The sequence below is a fragment of the Gavia stellata genome, chromosome 42 (genome assembly GCF_030936135.1).
Source record: "Gavia stellata isolate bGavSte3 chromosome 42, bGavSte3.hap2, whole genome shotgun sequence".
Lineage (NCBI taxonomy): Eukaryota > Metazoa > Chordata > Aves > Gaviiformes > Gaviidae > Gavia > Gavia stellata.
Window position 1 is genome coordinate 322,101 of NC_082635.1, and position 17,867 is coordinate 339,967.

The following is a 17,867-nucleotide window of genomic DNA, read 5'->3' on the forward strand; positions in this document are numbered from 1 at the left end:
ACCTCTTCCAGTGTTTCACCATCCTTATAGTAAAAGAACTTCTTCCTTATATCTAGTCTGGATGTTTCAGCCTGTGTTGCTCTGTCTGCAACTTTTAATTCCTGGAGAAAACTGGTCTCTTAACGACTTTTGGCTGATTTAGAAAAGCTTCTGTGAAGATTGTGTTGAGATTGGCTGCCCTTTCTAGTTTGCCATACCACTCAGTATTCAATCCTTGCAGCTGCTGCCTCTGCTGCGATATTGTCACTCCTAATGCTTCTGATAAAGTGCAATTCTGGAAGAGAACATAACCTCTTAATTTCAGGATGGATGGCCACTTCGGGATGTCCACAACGCTGCGCTGTGAATCTGAATGGAGAATCCGTTACCTCGAGGACTCCGTACTGAAATGAACTGCTAACGAAAGTGCAGGAGATTCCCAAAAAGCAGCACAGAGTGGTACAGGTTTGACGCTCAAAGGTCACTTTGAAGGAAGAACAGCTTGAGCCTTCCCCTTTTCCACCTGGGTAGGGGCCCTTTTGTATTTCATTAAGGCATCAGATACTATGTTCTTGTATTCGGTCACCCACACAAGTTAAAATAACAGTCAAATCCCCCTTAAAAAAACGGTGGCCAAGCTTCCATTGGTTTTAAACTACCATCTCTTCAGTTTCCAGAGATGGGCTTTTCAGAATTAAGCTCATGTGAAAGAAAACAATCATCTTTTAGAGCAAGAAAGCGATTTTTGGATAACAGGGCATTGACCCAAACAGCAACTGGAACACACGAAGTGCTGCAATTAGAAAAGGCAATAGTCACTACAGCCAGGATGAATAGTCCCCTAAACTAATACTGTGTTAAGGTCATCTACACCTATTTTGTTTGCCATCGGGTAATTAGATTTGATATTTTGTGTTTTAGTATTTGTTTTCTGTGCTCACAGCATGGCTTAGTTTGGCACTGCAGGTTTTCGGGAAGTTATCCGTAGGTTTTATGATTCAGAAAATGACTTTAAAAACCCTTCTGTGTTCTCTGCCAGACTTGTTGGGCAAATCTCGTCCAGCGTATGCAGGTCTCCATGGGAAATGCCACTTAGCAGTGAGCAAACGGGCATAGTTGCAAGGGCACTTTGTCAGCAGCGACATAAAGCTGTGTTATATATAGTCCTGTGTGCCTCATCTTGGATATGGATATTGTAATTCCTCAGGGAAGATGCTCCAGGATGCTGGAGGTGGATAGAAAAAAGGCTGAGGTCAACTACCGCAACCTGTGGCTGAACTACCAGGAGAAGTTCATGCATCCAGTAACTGAAAGGTGGGGTTGATATTGGGACTTTTTCCCACCTTCTATTTTTACTTGCGTTTCTGGGGGCTTTGTATGCAAAGGATTTACATGCTTCTCTCACCAAAACCTGGGAGGAGGGTGTACGTGTTAGATACCACAAAGGAATCGAATCATGAATAATTCAGTTTATTAATAGCTTACTCCAGTTTGGGATAATTAATTCACCAGAATGGGCTTAATTGTATAGATGGTTTCAACGAACCACCAGAAAAATTACTATCTCAGTACTGTTTCTGAACCATCCTGTTAAAAATCTGCCTTCCTACAGAATTTGGAGTGTCCTACAGAGCGTTAATGAAAGAGGAAAAGTTTATGCATGCTTCGTGATTCTGGTCAGATATGGTACCTGCAGGTCACATATTCCATCGGTGAGTAAAATATATCTACGAGTTTCAGACTGGCAGTTGTTGCAGAAGTACTGTGTAGATCTTCAGACTCTCATTTCGAAGCAAGATGGATCAAGGAGAAATGAATTAAATGAGAGAAAAAGATAGCAAAGGGTTCATTAGGCTTATTCCCAAATGAGTGCCCTGCAATTCACTGCACTTGGCTTTTTTTAACTTGCTGCCCTTGCTACTCTTCTGACCCTTTGGGACCGTGTGTTGCTTCAATTCCTGGTTCTTTCTCCAGTTAAATCTCAGCAATTGTGCATTTGTTCATCACTTCTAATGCATTTCATATTTCTGCTCTGCAGAGAGGGTTAGGAGTGGTTTTAGGGAAGGAACGTGGCCTCCAAGACCACAGAGCATTGAAGATTAATTCATCAGTTGCTTTTTTGTTAGCCAAAACTCTTGAGAACATTTAGGCAATTTAGTTACAGATGTGTGAAAAAGCTTAAAGTTTTGAGGTCACCAAGGTAAGTACGGTGTTGGACGTGCTTTAATTTCTAATATCTGCTAAACTAGAGTCATCTGGAAGAGCATAACAAAATTTTACATTAATACAGTAAAAAGGGGCTGGAGTTTTCCGATTGTTATCTCACAGCAGTGAGCAGCTTGGATTTCCATAATGCTTTTCATAAAGTGGAACATCTTGTAGCGTTTTGCGAAGCATTTAATTACCGGTAATGCTGACGCTGCACTTCTCTGGCCATACCATTTAAAGGCAGTATCAGAAACAACGATATTCTCTATGTTTTAAGTAGTAACATTTGGAAAACTTTCAGCTTTCAAGAGCAAACCTAAGCTCTGGGAAGGTCAAAAAATCCCAGAGACATCTGCGGTTGAGTTCAACCATACCCTTGTGTTCCTCAGCCTGCAGAAGCTCTTTTAATTAGGGGAGGAAGGTTATGACGAAGTATGCTTTTAACAGCCAGTCTCTGAAGTGCTAAAACACTTCCACAGGAAAGGGGTTTGTTGTGTGGGTTTTTTCCTTTTATGCTTTCCAGTGTTATGATTAAGAAAGTGGTAGAGTAAATATGGCAGTTAGTTCGCGCTCCAAAAAACACAAAGCGTTGTGCTTTAAAGCCTGCTTCCATGGAAAGGAGAAACCTTTAATTCCGCATTGAGATTATAGAATCGTCAGAGAATCATAGAATAGTTTGGGTTGGAAGGGACCTTTAAAGGTCATCTAGTCCAACACCCCTCAGCAGGGAAATCTTCAACTAGACCAGGTTGCTCGGAGCCCCGTCCAACCTGACCTGGAATATTTCCAGGGATGGGGCATCGACCACCTCTCTGGGCAACCTGTGCCAGGGTTTCACCACCCTCATCATAAAAATTTTATTCCTTATATCTAGCCTGAATCTCATCTTTTTTAGCTTAAAACCATCACACCTTGTCCTATCGCAACAGGTCCTGCTAAAAAGTCTCTCCCCATCTTTTTCATAAGCCCCCTTTATTGAAAGGACGCAATAAGGTCTCCCCGGATCATTCTCTTCTCCAGGCTGAACAACCCCGACTCTCTCAGCCTGTCCTCACAGGGCAGATGTTCCATCCCTCAGGTCATTTTTGTAGCCCTCCTCTGGACCTGCTCCAACAGGTCCATGTCTTTCCTGTGCTGAGATCTTGCTCATCTCTGTACAAAATATAGTCAAGAGAGGTTGACCATCTCCCTGAAGAAGGCAGAGGGACTGAGCAGAGGGTCCTGCTTGTCTTAATTCAGTGGGTGGTAAGATGTGGTGTGCTGCCATCGGGTACGTGACGGTGCCAAAAGCAGTGCGGAGAGGTTTCCTACAATGGATGAGGGCTTGAAGATGAAAACCAACACCTGTCAGGAATGGTTCAGGCGTAGTTCATCCTTCCCATGCATAAAATGAGACCTTGTCAGTGAAATAAAATATTTATGGGGAAAGGGAGAGAATTTATGCTGCTATACGGCTCTCACGGTATTTGTACTTAAGGGCTGAGAGGTATGACATACCCGCTGTGTGTTATAGTGGGGGGGCAAAAAAGTGTTTCCCAACGAATGCCCGTTCTGTGAGTGTGGGAATTGTGCTAAATAATGATGCCTGTGGAGCTGGACTCCCTTTTGCTTGCCCGATGCTGGAGAGAAAATACAGCTTTCTGGTGCTTGTGTAGTCTTTGTGTGCTGGGCAGTTCCAAATAGTCTTCCCTTTTTAATATTAATTCACGTACTGTAGAATGTTTTGGGAGAATGAGGGTGGTGAGACCCTTATTCAGTATTTATAGCGGTGCTTGCTCTTGCCCTGAAACACCAGCTCTTTTCCTCTTGGATTAGTTAAGTTCTTAGTGTTGGAAATAATTTTGTAATTTTTTTTTTCATGTTGTGGATTTTTTTGGTGGTGTTGACTGTCTGTTCCAATTTGACTGGAATAAGGTGTTTAAAGGAGATGACTTAGATGTACTTATTTATGCACAACATAAACAGCTTGAAGGTGTACCTGCAGCTAATTTCTAGAAGACACAGGTGGGGCATGATTATAATGTGGTGATGTTAAGTTAGAGTCACTCTCCACCTCTTTTTCTAGTCACAGGCTTGACCCCAGAAAAAGCGAAGAAATACGATGTGTTAAAAAAAATAAAAAATAAAAAAAAAACCCCATATTTGGATACAAACATTTGTAAACCGCATTCAGCCCAGCTCACTGAGCACTGATTAAACATTCACTGGAGATGCTCAGCAGTGCACTTCTCATTTCTAAAAATACTTTGTCTCCAAGCGCTGTCATTTAAGGAATTTCTCCGGTGGAAAAAAGAAATTCCTTTTAGCTACACGAGAGCTCTGCAGAAACAGCCTCTGTAGACGGTGGGTGATTAATTAACTGCTGGAAACCACCCTGTGCTTCTGCTAAGGGTCGAGATCTCTGTGTTAGAGCAAGCGTGTTTCAGTTGGTATTTCTTAGCCCTGTTCTGAAATGGAAGTCTTTTTATTTGTTTATTATTGCTCGGGTTGTAAAGACACGCTACCTCATCGTGAAGAGACTGCCATTCTCTGCTGCAGAAATCAAGATAAGCTACAAAACCGGAGTTAATTGGCCCTCGTAAATAGTCTGCCTTCGCTGATAGCTCATGCGGTGCATATTATGCATACCAGCAGCAAGAAGACATTATGCAGTTTTAAAAACCAATTCAAAATAGTTTAAGAAAAACAACAAAAAAAACCAACAAAAAAAACCCAACAAAAAGCCTAGACCGCAGACTTTGTTTTGTGCTTTTTTTTCTTAAATCCTCTCCCCCTCCCCTTGTCATTTTTAATTCTAGTAGTAAGCAAAGCTCTAGAGGCTTAGAGGCTCTTGTGGTTGGTTTGCCTCCTTAGACAACCTTTATGTTCTGCAAGATAAAGTCAGATTTAAGGCAAATACTTTCTCAGTCCTTTTTGGCTGCTCTGGAGTAAATTTTGCATTTCAGCAATTTTTTTAAAAAGTATTTATTATTACCCCCACCCCCCCCCGGTTTTTGGTGCTGTTGTAGGACTCCATCCTCGTCTTGTCGTATTTGCAGGATACAAACAAACTTACCATCTGGCAATCTCAACTCTTCTGTACATCACTCTCCACTTCAGTCCTTTTTGGAGGATTGTAAGCATTTCACAAATGAGGTGCTCTCTAGAGGCCAAGAGAAAATTGCTTTTCTAGCCAGGATTGGGTTTTGTCTCCTGTATAGCAGATGCTTGTATGATTATAGAGACTCGTCCCCTTTCTGTTGAAGGCTGCAGATCTTGCCAAATGTCTGTCCATCTGTCTTGCCAGAGCACTCGAGTCTTCATGTGTAGGAAGGCTGCAAAAAAGAAAAAAAAAAAAAAAAATCTCTCTTAATTCTGCTCTTCAACTGCAAATCCAAAATCAGTGTTGTATCTGAGGGATGCTTAGTGGTCAGGAATTAATTGTGATACAGAAGTATCGTCTCTTTTGTGGTAGAGGGGTCACTTGCACAGGACTCATATTTCAGAAAGGAAAAGAGTAGCCTTTAAGCATTGTTCGACAGATTATTGTCTAATTAAATATTGAACATTTATTTCCAAAGGGAATGGTGATAACTTTTGATGCTCAGTTTGCTACAACCTTTGAGGAGCTTGATTATTTTTTTCTTCCTCCCCCAAAAGCTTCTGAATCCTTTATCTACAAAGGTCAAAGCGACACTTAACATGCCAGTTTCTTTTATTTCCCCAGTCTGCTCTATCTTTTGTGTTCTGAATAAAAATGTCAGTCTAGATTAACTTTTGGCATCCTTTTTGTCCTTCAAAGGCGGCATATCAGCTTTTCAACATGCTTTGGCCAGTCACAAACGCAGTGTAAGCTGGAATAAAACTCATGCACACCACCACGTGGTGGTACATTAACTACCTTCTTGAAGATTTTTAGTTTGTATGGATGTCTGAAGCGTGTGTTAATTGTCTCGGTAAATTTTTCAAAGTAGTATGTCATCTCAGAATACATATCCAGCAAGCTCCATTTGGATCAAATTGCTTCTCCGCACATCTTCGCCTTCTGTAGCAGCCTTGCTACAAGAATTTTGTATCTGCAGTACAAATATGCTTCTTGAACACCATCCCAGTGATTAAGGCAAATTAGGAATGATGGTAGAGCCTGCGGAACAAGTTCCACATGTAGCATGGGCTGATTAAGAAGCAGCATACTGGATTATGAACGATCTCTACAGCTTTATGTTAATAAAGGGAAATACTCCATCGCTTCCTTGCCCAGTGCAGTTATCCAGTGAGATGCACTTAAACACAACGATCTTAAAGGGCTGGTTGATGTCAGGCTGGTTTGAGGCGAAGGGAAGAGCGGGACTGCTGGCTTGTAGGAGAACCAAAGAAGTTGCATTGTGGCAATGCCAGGACAATTGCTAGGAGCTATTTGCCGACCCTCTGCATTTTTGGGCCGTGAAGCTAAACCGTTGGGCAATCAAGGGGAAAATAAATGAGTTAGCAATTATCACATAGGCTCAGGAACACCTTCCACTTCATAAAGAGCAATTTTGGACCTTTGGGTAGGGCACAGTGAAGTGCCAGTCTTTATATCTGCCGTATATTCGTGTTTACAATGGGCTTGTTTCTTATTGCCGTGCTGATTGATCTGGCATCCCCTGACAAGTGTGCTCAGCAAGGGGTTTTTTTTCCTATAAACTTCGGATTTTGTGGCACCTGTGGCTTCCTGATTTTCTGCATTAATCGGGGAAGGCAGTAGAGAGAGATCCTGCCTCAAGCTAATAGAAGAAATTGTGAGCCAGGAGGAAAGGAACACACAGTAAGCTTTGCACAATTGTTCTGAACAATTCCAATTATAAGTCTCTCTGGAAAGTGCTTCATGCTGGGCAAGAATACATGGCTTTGTGATATGGTTCCATTACTTTGCGCAACACACGACAGAGACTGGCTTTTCTTTTTTTCTCCCAGCTCTGCTGTGGATTTCAGTCGCGGCAGAAGGTAGAGGTGATGGGGAAACACTGAATAAATCCTGAATGTTGTGCTTCAATTGCAAAAGCAGAGCCCTACCATGCGTTGCTTGCATTTTGTAGGTTGTTCTCCGTCCTGCCTTACTTGCCGTGCTATCTGTAGACAGTGGATTTTTTCTTTGTGACGGCAGTAGAGCTTGTGGGCCTCCCAAAATAAGTTTGAATTTGGGATACTGCTTTGATAAAGAAATTATTACGTGGTTTTCCTTAAACAGAAAAGGAAGGTGTTGAGTGGGACAAACTCAAGCGGCCATCTGGCTTATAGTCAAAATCTTCACTTGCCTCTGGGCTGGTCATGCCTAAGCCCCGTCCCAAAAGCGAGGTGTGCATCTGATGTTCAGAGGAACATGCTCAGCTGTTACCCGATACCCTTTGCAGCCCAGAATAGTTGTTCTCTCTAGGTCCTGCTGCCTTAGAAAAGCTCAGAGCTGTCAGAGATAAAGGCAGCTGCATGCTCTCGAGAGGTGAAACAGCAATTGAGAGGGAGAGCATGAAAGTATCGCTGCCAGTTTTCAGCAAGAGAGACTTCCCGGTGGCTAACAAAATGGCTTTCAGTGATGCATTGCAGAGATCAGCTGATAAAGCACGCTTTATTGGATTACAGAAGAGTCTTTCCATCCCAGTAGACTGATTTTTCTCAAGTATACCTCTGTCAGTGCCAGCAACGAATGAGTTCGTTCAGTATTAATGCATTTGAACAATCTGAATGTTCCCGTTAATTCCTCAAGCGCAGATGAGCAGGACTGCGGTTTAAGTGTAAAGAGTACTTTCTTTCCTTTTAAGTAAAGACATTTATTTAAAATCTTGCTAAAACAGTTTAAAGCAGCCTCCTTAATTCTTAAGCATTAAATTTTGGGCACCCACAGTGTTTTAGTGGAGGGGTAACTTGCACTGTGTAAAGATGAAAGGAATTGCATAAAGAAAAAAAAAAAAGAAATTAAAAATATATCTTGATGTTATGTTGATCTCAGCTCCCTAGTACAGAATGGGAAAGGAGGAGAGCCATTAGCTTTACGGCAATCGCACTGGCATCCATTGGTCAATGACTAATCTCCAACCGACGACTGGGAAGAAGGGAAGTTTGGGAAGAATGAAATATTTCTGTAGAAAGAGAGACATATTTTTCTGTACAACCCACTTTCTTCATATTGAACCAAAGGCGATTTTCATCTGAATATTATTCTTTTGTTAACGCACTGTCTACAAATACTATCATTTCTTTGTCAGAGTAATGACATACCTGCCTGCATACATACTGAGCATGCAATTTTATGCTTGTTAGACTTTGAATGGTGGGAACGGTGGTGGCATGGGATTTGTAATGAAATTATTGTCTGCCAGCCTTGTTATAAGTGTCATTAGCTGTCATCAATTGTAAAACATTTGGGGCTGGTTAAAGAGTGGAAACAGTAGAGTTGGTAACAGTGTTGAACATCTTCTCGTCGCAAATGCCTAATAGTAGTAGGTGGACACTTCATTACTTGGTGTTTCGCTTCATAAAAATCCCACTTTTCCCGCTTTCAGTAATGTGAGAGAGAAGAGATGATGCATAATGATTTCTTTGTAAGAAGGCAGCACCGTGACACCTAGTATCACAATCCGACGTTGATTCAACAGTGACTCAAAGCAAAGAGCGCTCCAACCTGAGTCATCCGCAGCATCTCCTACAGCCGGTCCTTCTGTTCATCTCGGTGGGTTCCCGTGCAGGCTTGGCCTGCAGACAGCGCTGTTTGGTTTGAGGTCGTAACTCACATGGGACGGACGCCGTGATGACGTTTTAAGAGGACGCTGGGAATTGCTGAGAAATGCTTTCTAAGTAGAGGCAGCGGATGGCACTGGGAGAAGTAGATGTTCTTCTCTTGACAGCAGCAATAGCAGTTTATAGTGTATGTGATGCAAAACGTGACTCTCCAGGATTTTTAATGCCACTGAAGGAGCTTGCAAGTAAGGTCAACATTTTTTTGCTCCCTGCTCAGTTCATCATAGTACGGTTTAGGGTGTCAACCTTCAACAGATTGTTCCATGCAGTTCATTGAACGTTGCAGCTGAATACATTTCCAAATAATACCAAGGCACATAACGACTGTGGTCTGGTTAGTGTGAATTAATGGTCCGTAATGATCGCAAGAATGGGAAAACCTGCAGAAGTGGTTTCAGAAAGTAGTATTGTGTGGGAAGAAATTGCTGTAGTGTGTGTGGTGGGTTTTGGTGTTTTTTGTTTAGTTTGCATTTCAACCGTGCGATGTTATCTGCAATATGAATGTTTATACGAGTAGTAAGCAAGTAAAGCCCAACTGCTGGTGTTCCTTCTGCTTTATCCCGGAGCAGCTTCCTACTGGGGACCGTGCATGTGTTGTTGTTGTACAACCGTAGCCGCACACCCGAGATTTCATTTTTCAGCCTTGTAACAGAGACGCAGTGCACAGGCACAGTGCTGCCACTTCCAATTGCGATGCTAAAGCTCTTTCCTGTGCAGGAAGTTTTATTAATTCATAAAGTTAGTAGATAATTGTGCAGAACTCTGGATTCTTCTCCACAGAGAAAACTCTGCAGTTTTCTGAGTACTTCCCAAACATTTGCCTTCCAGCTTTAAACTCAGAAGGATTTTCACAGCCCTGTTAAGAAAGCTCACGTAGCAGCTGTGCAATTGAGAGGCTGCCATTGCAGGTGGATGCCCAGCTAATGGCAACTGGGATTCTGCTCCTTGAGGCATTGGGAAAGGGCTGTGCTGTCCCTTTCCACCATCCCTTGCCAAGAGCAAACTCCTCACTCGAAGGTTTACGAATACACCTCAAACATGCGAGAGTTCGTGAATCATCACTGGAAGGGAATAACTGATAGAGGACTTAGTGCGATGAAATTGGTGCTTTTGAATGGCTTGCAGAAGGCCTAAGCGCTATCAAAATCCCACAATTAATAAGTCAGTCATTTGAGTGTGGTTTGGTGAAGGGTAAACGCATTTCTCCATTCGTTTTGTAGAGAAAGTGGGTGAGTTCTTGTGGTTTGAAGAATCGTCTCATAGTCAAAGACTGAGTAATAAATTTCTAATAGGGTTTTTTTCCCTTCCTCACATCTGACATTCTCTTGACCTCCTGCCACTGATTGTTTCCACTCTTTCATTAAGACTACTTTAAGAGAATCTGTGAGTCTTTTTAACAGCATAATAGAGCTGTCTCAACATATTTCCTCGTGCAGCATATTTTAGAAGAGTGTGTAGTGTTTTACTGGCAATACTGTGATAATTAACGTGTAGCAACCCCAAAGGAAAATGCTGCTCCAGCAGTCTTGACCGATAAGGCAAGATCATCCAAGAGGTGCCACAAAACTTAACTGCTGGGACAATTTCTTCTTGCAACCAAGACTGGAGTCGGATAAGCTTTTGCAGTGAGCTGTAGAGTACTTGGTTTTAACTCTTTGTACAAAGTTCTCCCTAGGTTTGTTTGGCTTGGAGTGCTGCATGGGGTTGTGCCTCCCCACATGCAGGACTTTGCACTTCTTCCCCTTGGTGAACTTCATGAGAACTGTCAGCCTATTTCTGCAGCCTGTTGAGATAAACAGCTAGTTGCACTGAATTCATCAACAGAAATGCCAGAATTTGCTTGAGTTCGGTAATCATCTTTCGAAATAGAGCAGATAATCTCATAAAGGGAAAAGACATAAATAAGTTTGTTAATTATTTTTTGAAAGACTACAATAGCTAATATATAAGTGCCCAGCAAATTGTCCTTGCTGATACTTTTGTGAGCGCTTTCACTGAAAAATGCACTAATATCAGACTTTGGAGCTCTGTAGACATCCCTCTGTGTCAGATCCTAGCGCGCAGAGCAATTTGCATTGCGTGCGTGGTTTGTAAACCTAAATGTGGAAGGTAATGGAAATGATCTCGGGGACGTTTCGTGCAGGTTTGGCTGAAGTGGTCATGAGGCCGTTATAATCCCTTGCAACGGTTGCACACCCCTTTTGAAAGCTGCCTTGTGATGGAAGAAAGTGGCTATCACCTCTACCTGATGCCAGCGTAAGTAGGAAATGCAAATGCAGTGCTAAGAGGTTTGTCGCAAAGTTCTTTGTCTGAGGGCTGCCACAAAGTTGAGTTGGTTGTATTTCATCCAGCTGCTTCGCGAGCATCGCTTCAGTGGAAGTCAGAAAACCCTGTCGCTTGTCTTTTTATGCAAAGCAGCAGTAATCTGGCTCTGAAGCCTGCAGGGAGATGTGCCGTCTCTCGCAGGTACGCTTATCGGGATGCCGCAGCTCCCGGCACTGCGGCACTTCGGCAGCGTGCCATTCGTAATTGGCCCCTTTTTGCTATTTTTAGCACCGGTGCCTTAGATCGCTGGCTTCTATGCAGAGTCTCGTGGTGCTTTGGGCAGTCCCTTCTCCCTCTGTGTTAACAGCAAGTGCATTATCAAAGCTTCATTTCAGGGGTTTTGCATAGGCATGCAAGTCTGCACTCCTTTTTTTTTTTTCTTTTTCTTTTTTCTCTCCAGCAGAACTGTTAACGGCTGGCTGTAGCAAGTTGTCCTTTAGCGAGGGAGCGAGCAGCAGGGAATGTGATACCTGCTTTGGCTGAATTTTGTTCTATATGGCGCAGATCTCTTTGTATCCGTTTTGCAAAGCCTTTATGAAATCCCCAGCCTAAGCCAGGGCATCCACTTCACAGACTTCCACCCGTAATGATTTAAATCATTGCAGACCCAAGGGCAGACGAGCGCAGGGGCAAAGTGCTTCTTTGTGCTTCTTTGCTAATTTTTGTGATCCCAGAAGCTTCCCCTTGGAATATGCATCCCTGTGGCTGATATTTATTTGCATGGGCTTTTCTACTTGGGAGACTGGGATGCAGCGAGGCATGAAACCCGTGGAATTGAAGGGCTGACAGTAGGCTATGGGATGGTAAGAAGCTGGCAGAGGTGGGTCAGCTCAACAGCTGAACGCGAGCGGTGGTACAGCACAGGCTGCGACAGCATCTGCCGAGCATGGTCCGCAGACAGGAATCCTGAATTCCATTAACAACGCTACCCAATGTCTCCCAGAGCATCTTCTGCAGCTAAATAGCTCTCAAATGAATTTGTCACTTTTCACAAAGGGCAGGATGCTGGAATTGGGTTTAGAAGGAGGAAAGGTCATAATTGGACCTCTTCTGCATTTTTATATCAGGCCAAACAATGAAAGGCTTAGGCGAGATGTGAAGTGGCAGACTACAGGTTGTCAGGTTGTTTGGAAAAATGTTTTAGAAGGCATCACAGTTTGTTGTGATGATAGCAAACTACATTAACTTTAGAAATTAGGACCATGCTCGCGTGACCAGATTAGGCAAGACCGCAGAGCATGCAGGGATGGTTCACTGTGTAGCCAAACACTTGATGTTAAACAACTGAGGGGCAATTAACCGTAGTGCAAATATTAACTGTCCATATCAGAATGAAGTCATGCGCGATGGAGACTTAAGACCCTTGACTCATCCTCCCACCCTCTTTACCTGGAGATGGATGTTTCATGGTACGGGGGTTAAAGTATGCCTAGAAACTATCCACAAAAGGTCTACCCAGGCCTTTCTAATAAGATGATTTCAGTTTAAGCAGCAAAAGTTCCCCTTTTCAGTGTCGTAAAGAGCCATTTGTGTTTTTTATAGTCTTGTAAAATATGTCGTCAAATTGCTTCAAGACTATCCTAAAATAAAAACTCCGACAACCTCTTTGAGGAGTTGAGAGAGTCTTAAACCTGGAGCTACAATTTTCTTCAATGGTTGGTGCGCGGTGTTTTACACAGAATACTCCTCTGCTTCCATCATGCCTCTCTTCCTAGATTTCCAGGCACTTAAAGAGCAGTATTTTTGCTTTGCTAAAAGGCCTCAACTTTTCCATCTCCTGGTAGGAATTTCTGACCAGGAGCCGTTCTCCAATACGGAGCTACAAACTTGCAGGGATTTTGCTGGCATTAATCCACCAGACCCAATGGGGCCAAGGACCTGTTCCGTCAGGGATCTTATTTGCCTTTCCTGAGTAAGACGGTGTGATCTAAACTATACAGCACTTTTCCACTGTGATCATTATGTCTTTCCCTCGAAGGAACATTTTTGAACAGTGCTGTCCTGGTCTTAATTGCGCTTGTCTGTGCATCTTAAGAAATCAAAGAATCAATGTCCAAAAAAAATGCACGTTCACCTTAAATTCACTGCCCCATCAGAATGACATGCTTTATGTATTTCCAAGAGCTTCGTTGTCAAATAGGGGATGTTAAGAGTCAGACACTCTCAGACAGTCCTTGCCCAAGTGAGAATTATAGGAAAATTCTCTGCGATTCTCACAGATTTTCAGAGGTGCCCCGGGAGGCTCTGCTCTTGTTAGCAGAGCACCGCCTGCAGCGTGAGGTTCAGATCAGCCGAAGGTGGAACTGTTTGTGCACCAAATTCCCCAGTACAAGAAGCAGCAGCCGGTGAAGCCAGCGAGATAAAACCGATATGATTTTACATGTAATAAAACACTTCACTGGGTATAACGTGCTAGGACTTGGTGGTGGGACGTGCTGCAATTCATAACAGATCTTCCAATAAAGAATGAATGCTCCTAATTGCTAATAATGGCTGTGTTTGAGTAGCCTCTGTGTAAGATATACAGCATGACTCAGAATAGCTCGTTTATCAGTGTGGTAACTCTGAAATAGCATTACCTCCAGGCTCCCTGCACCAGAAGCTGCTCCGTCCTTAAACGAAGCATCAATACATAATTCGCTCTCTGCTTTTCATCAAGTACATCTTCAGGAGACCTTGGACCATTCATCAAAACCCGCAGGAACTATTTCTGTTTCCTAATTTACATTGGTGCCCTGGTTACTGCAACCATAGATTAAATGGCTGCAGTTCAGGATTTTCTGTGAGGGGGGAAAAAAGATCAGCACGGCTTGTCATGAGCTCTTTGGCCCTTAGAGAAAGGAAAGAGATAGAGGGAGATATTCAGAGATATTCACACAATGAATCCATAGAGCATTTAACCTTTCCGTGGTAATTCCTTCTATACCTTCCTCAGTATCTGCATTGCACTAAAGTTTAGGAAATGGGACAGAAACCAGTTTTTTTGTGGGTTTTTGGTGGTTTTTTTAGGGGAGAACAAACCGAACAACAATCAAAAAAAAAAACCCAACAACAAAACAAACAAAAAAAAGGATTTTCAGGTCTGCTAATACACGTGACAGATGACCGAGTTAGGTGAGGCAAAAATGAACATGGAGATGAAAGTTATTGCTGTGCTTTTACTTCTGGTTTTCTTATCCTGCACCTCTATATTGGGGGTTGGATATGTGATTTTTGGGCATTATAAATGCACTTCCCCAGTGCCATCCACTTGAGGAGTGGCAGGCAATGACCATGCACAGGTGGATATTATTTGTGCCACCTTCCAGTGATGAAGGAAAAGGTAAATGAGTTCACTTGCGTAGTTGACATGTCAGAAAAATAATGCCAGGAAAAAGAATAAATATTCTATATTTTGTTATTTTTAATATGAAATGGTTTGGGTTTCCTATTATGCTGTGAACTAGATTTAAAAAAACCCCAAACCTACAAAAAATCCTAGCGTTAATATTAATTATGGTAATTTGGGTTCAGAGAAATGGTGGCTACCAGATTTACAGCTGATCTGCTCTGTGCCTGAGTGTGTCTAGAGGTGTACTCCCAGTGGCCTTGGAAAAGAGGAAAAAAAGGAAGGAAAATGAGCAAGATACTTATGAAACACTTATTGGAAGTATTTCTTGCTGTTACAGGTGGTGCAAGCGACACTAAATTAAGCACATTATTTATTGTTGGTAAATTAAAGACACTTTTTTCCAATATGGTGGTTAATTCTGGATCAGAAAAGGGTAATAATAAAGCCTCCCTCAAGAAAAAGCTTTTTTTTTTTTTTTTCTTCTACGGATGCAGATGGCCAGCACCTGTCTTGTGCAACGAACAGGTTGTCACGGCAGTACGACAATCAAAAAAGCTGCGTTTGGAATATGTGGGAGCACAGTCTGTTCATCTCGGCCGGACTCAGCAGTGGATAGTCTCTGCAGGAGTATCTTGTGGACCAGATTTAATTTTGTTTGTTGGAAAAGCGACGCTTGGGTGGATGAAATATCTCAGGCTGTGTTTCTGTGGGATGAGGGTGCAAGAAATAGCATATGAAATAGCTGTTTCTAATACCTAGTATCTATTTGCCACCCTCCGCGTATCAATATTTCTGTGCCGTAGGGAGCGAAGGTCTCTTTCAGAGAGACTTGAGTACGAGCAGAAGCTGATGCTGCTGCAGCTTCTGTATTTAGGGTACTGCATGAGGCCAGCACCGGGCAATTAAATGGTGTGGTTAAGAGAATAACAGATTTAGCAAGCCTTTAACAGACAGAAAGACGTGTCTATGAACAGGTAAAGATGGAGGTGATGACAGTATTAGACGTGGCATAGGTCTGGGTGTAGAATGGCTGGAGATGATGTTCTACACATGAGTCAGTAACACAATTCAGCGGAGAATGAACCAAAAACCTGGACGCAGCTACATCCCTTAACCCCCACTGCAAGATGCAGGTGAGTGCTGAATAAATGCAGGGTAAACAAGTATAGAATAGAGACCATGTACTTGAATATATTTTGCTAATAATTCCCATAAAACGAATAGCTAGGTGCATGAGGAGGAAACAGATTACGCTGAAATAAATGTGTGTTGTATTGGAGAAGGGTGCTGTTCCCTAGGCAAAGGACCATTTTTTGGAGGGTTGAATTTCATCCTTAAAGCTGATATAATATTATCTTTAGAATCATTGAATCGCTTAAGTTGGAAAAGACCTTTAAGATCATCAAGTCCAACCATCTGCATCATTATTCACACTGAAGCGTGTGCATGTTTTGCAGACTGTAAGAAATCTCAATACTGTAGTACTAATTCAAAGCTCTTGAAAATCTGTTGTATTTACAGCAAAGGCAACCTGAACTCTTTCCAACAGAACAAAGTTAACAGGCCAATAGCTGCGAATTGTTGGAATTAAATATCCCTTCCTTTAAATATCATTAAGACTACAAATGATAGCCCATGGTAACCTAGTAATGTTTTGCTGTAGGAGAAGAGCAAAAAAACCTGTCTCTCTGCACAGATCTTGAACATGACCCCCCTGTTGTAGGTCCCTTCCAACTGGAACTATTCTATTCTGTAAGTCTTTATTACTTTGGAATTAAATTACTACCTCAACCAATTTTTTTTGCGTGAAATTTAAGCTGCAGCCATGCAGATGGTAACTGAGGAAACGAGTCAATAAGCAACAGTTCAGAGAAGTTTTTTTCCCCGTGTCCTAGATCTGTGGGTAGTCTTATAAGCATGAAATATATTTCTTCTACTGCCTTCTGTTGAGGTGGTGTGGATTAAACTGTCTTTAAAAATACTACTGTATTATCACGCAATCAGGTATGTTCCTGATGCAGTTTTTAGGCGATAGTGCCAAATCTGCTTTTAACAAGAATCCACGGCAATAGCGGTAATTCACTTACAAGCAGCTTTTCTTTACGAGTCACAATTTCCCTGTGACTGTTATATAGTTTGTAAGAGTAATTGCACTATGTTCATTGTTCGCTGTAAAATCATTAATTTTAGTGCCGTGGTTTCACATTAGTAACATTTAATTATTTTTTAACAGAATAATGGTTTAAGTGAGGTGGTTTTGTACTGATTTCTTAAAGCCCAGATGGCAGTTAATCCATTAAAATTGCATTAATATTTGCTAATGACAAAACAAGGGAATTACAATATTGCAGAGCAGCCTATTTTTGGATAATTGCACATCCGTTAATCATTCGTACCTAGCAGGAGTGAAAAGAAGCAGCCATTAGAGGCAAGAAGGGTTCGGAGCGCAGGATGGAGTGACAGTAGAAATGGGCTTCTTAAAAAAGCAAGTATTTGAAAGAGAAAGCTTGTCATGCGCTATATAAAATATCATAAAAGTTGTTGAGAAAAAATGATCAGGAAGCAAGACATTACTAAGAGGATGCTTCTTAGAAAAAACTTTAAGTATACAGTGAACTAACTTTGTGCAAATTCTGTTGTAGGATTTGTTTTACTGTAACTCAGTTGTTCTTAACAGAAAATTTATCATTTTCTACATAGAACTGACTCGAATATAAAAAGAGATGTTCAGAATTGGAATTTGAAACCAGCACTGAAAACCAGACAGGCAAAGGCTACTGTTTGTAGAGCTACAGCTGAGGTGTGAAAAATGTGGAGTTATTCACAGTTCATAGGTTAATGCGGGTGGGAAGGAGCCTCAGAGGGTCTGTAGTCCTATCTCCTGCTGAACGCAGGGTCAGCTCTGGGATCAGGGCTCTGCCATCACCGCATCCCAGAATGGAGGTCCCGCAACCTTTCTGGACAACCTGCTTCACGGTCCTCGCATTGAAAAGGGTTTTTCCTTGTGTCCAGCTTGAACCTCAATTGTATTAATTTCTGCCCCTTGTCTTTTGATCTCCCATCACGAACTGCTGTGAAAAGCCTGGCTCCATCTCCCTGATAAACTCCTTGGAGGTACGAGAAGGTTCCTGCTACGGGTTGTCCCTGAAGCCTTCTCTTCTCCAGGCTGATTAAGCCCTGTCCTCTCAGCCTCTTGTACTGTATGTGCTCTAACCATTCAGAGGTTTTGGAGAGGGTTTGGTGGATTGGTTTATCTCTTTTATTTATTTTT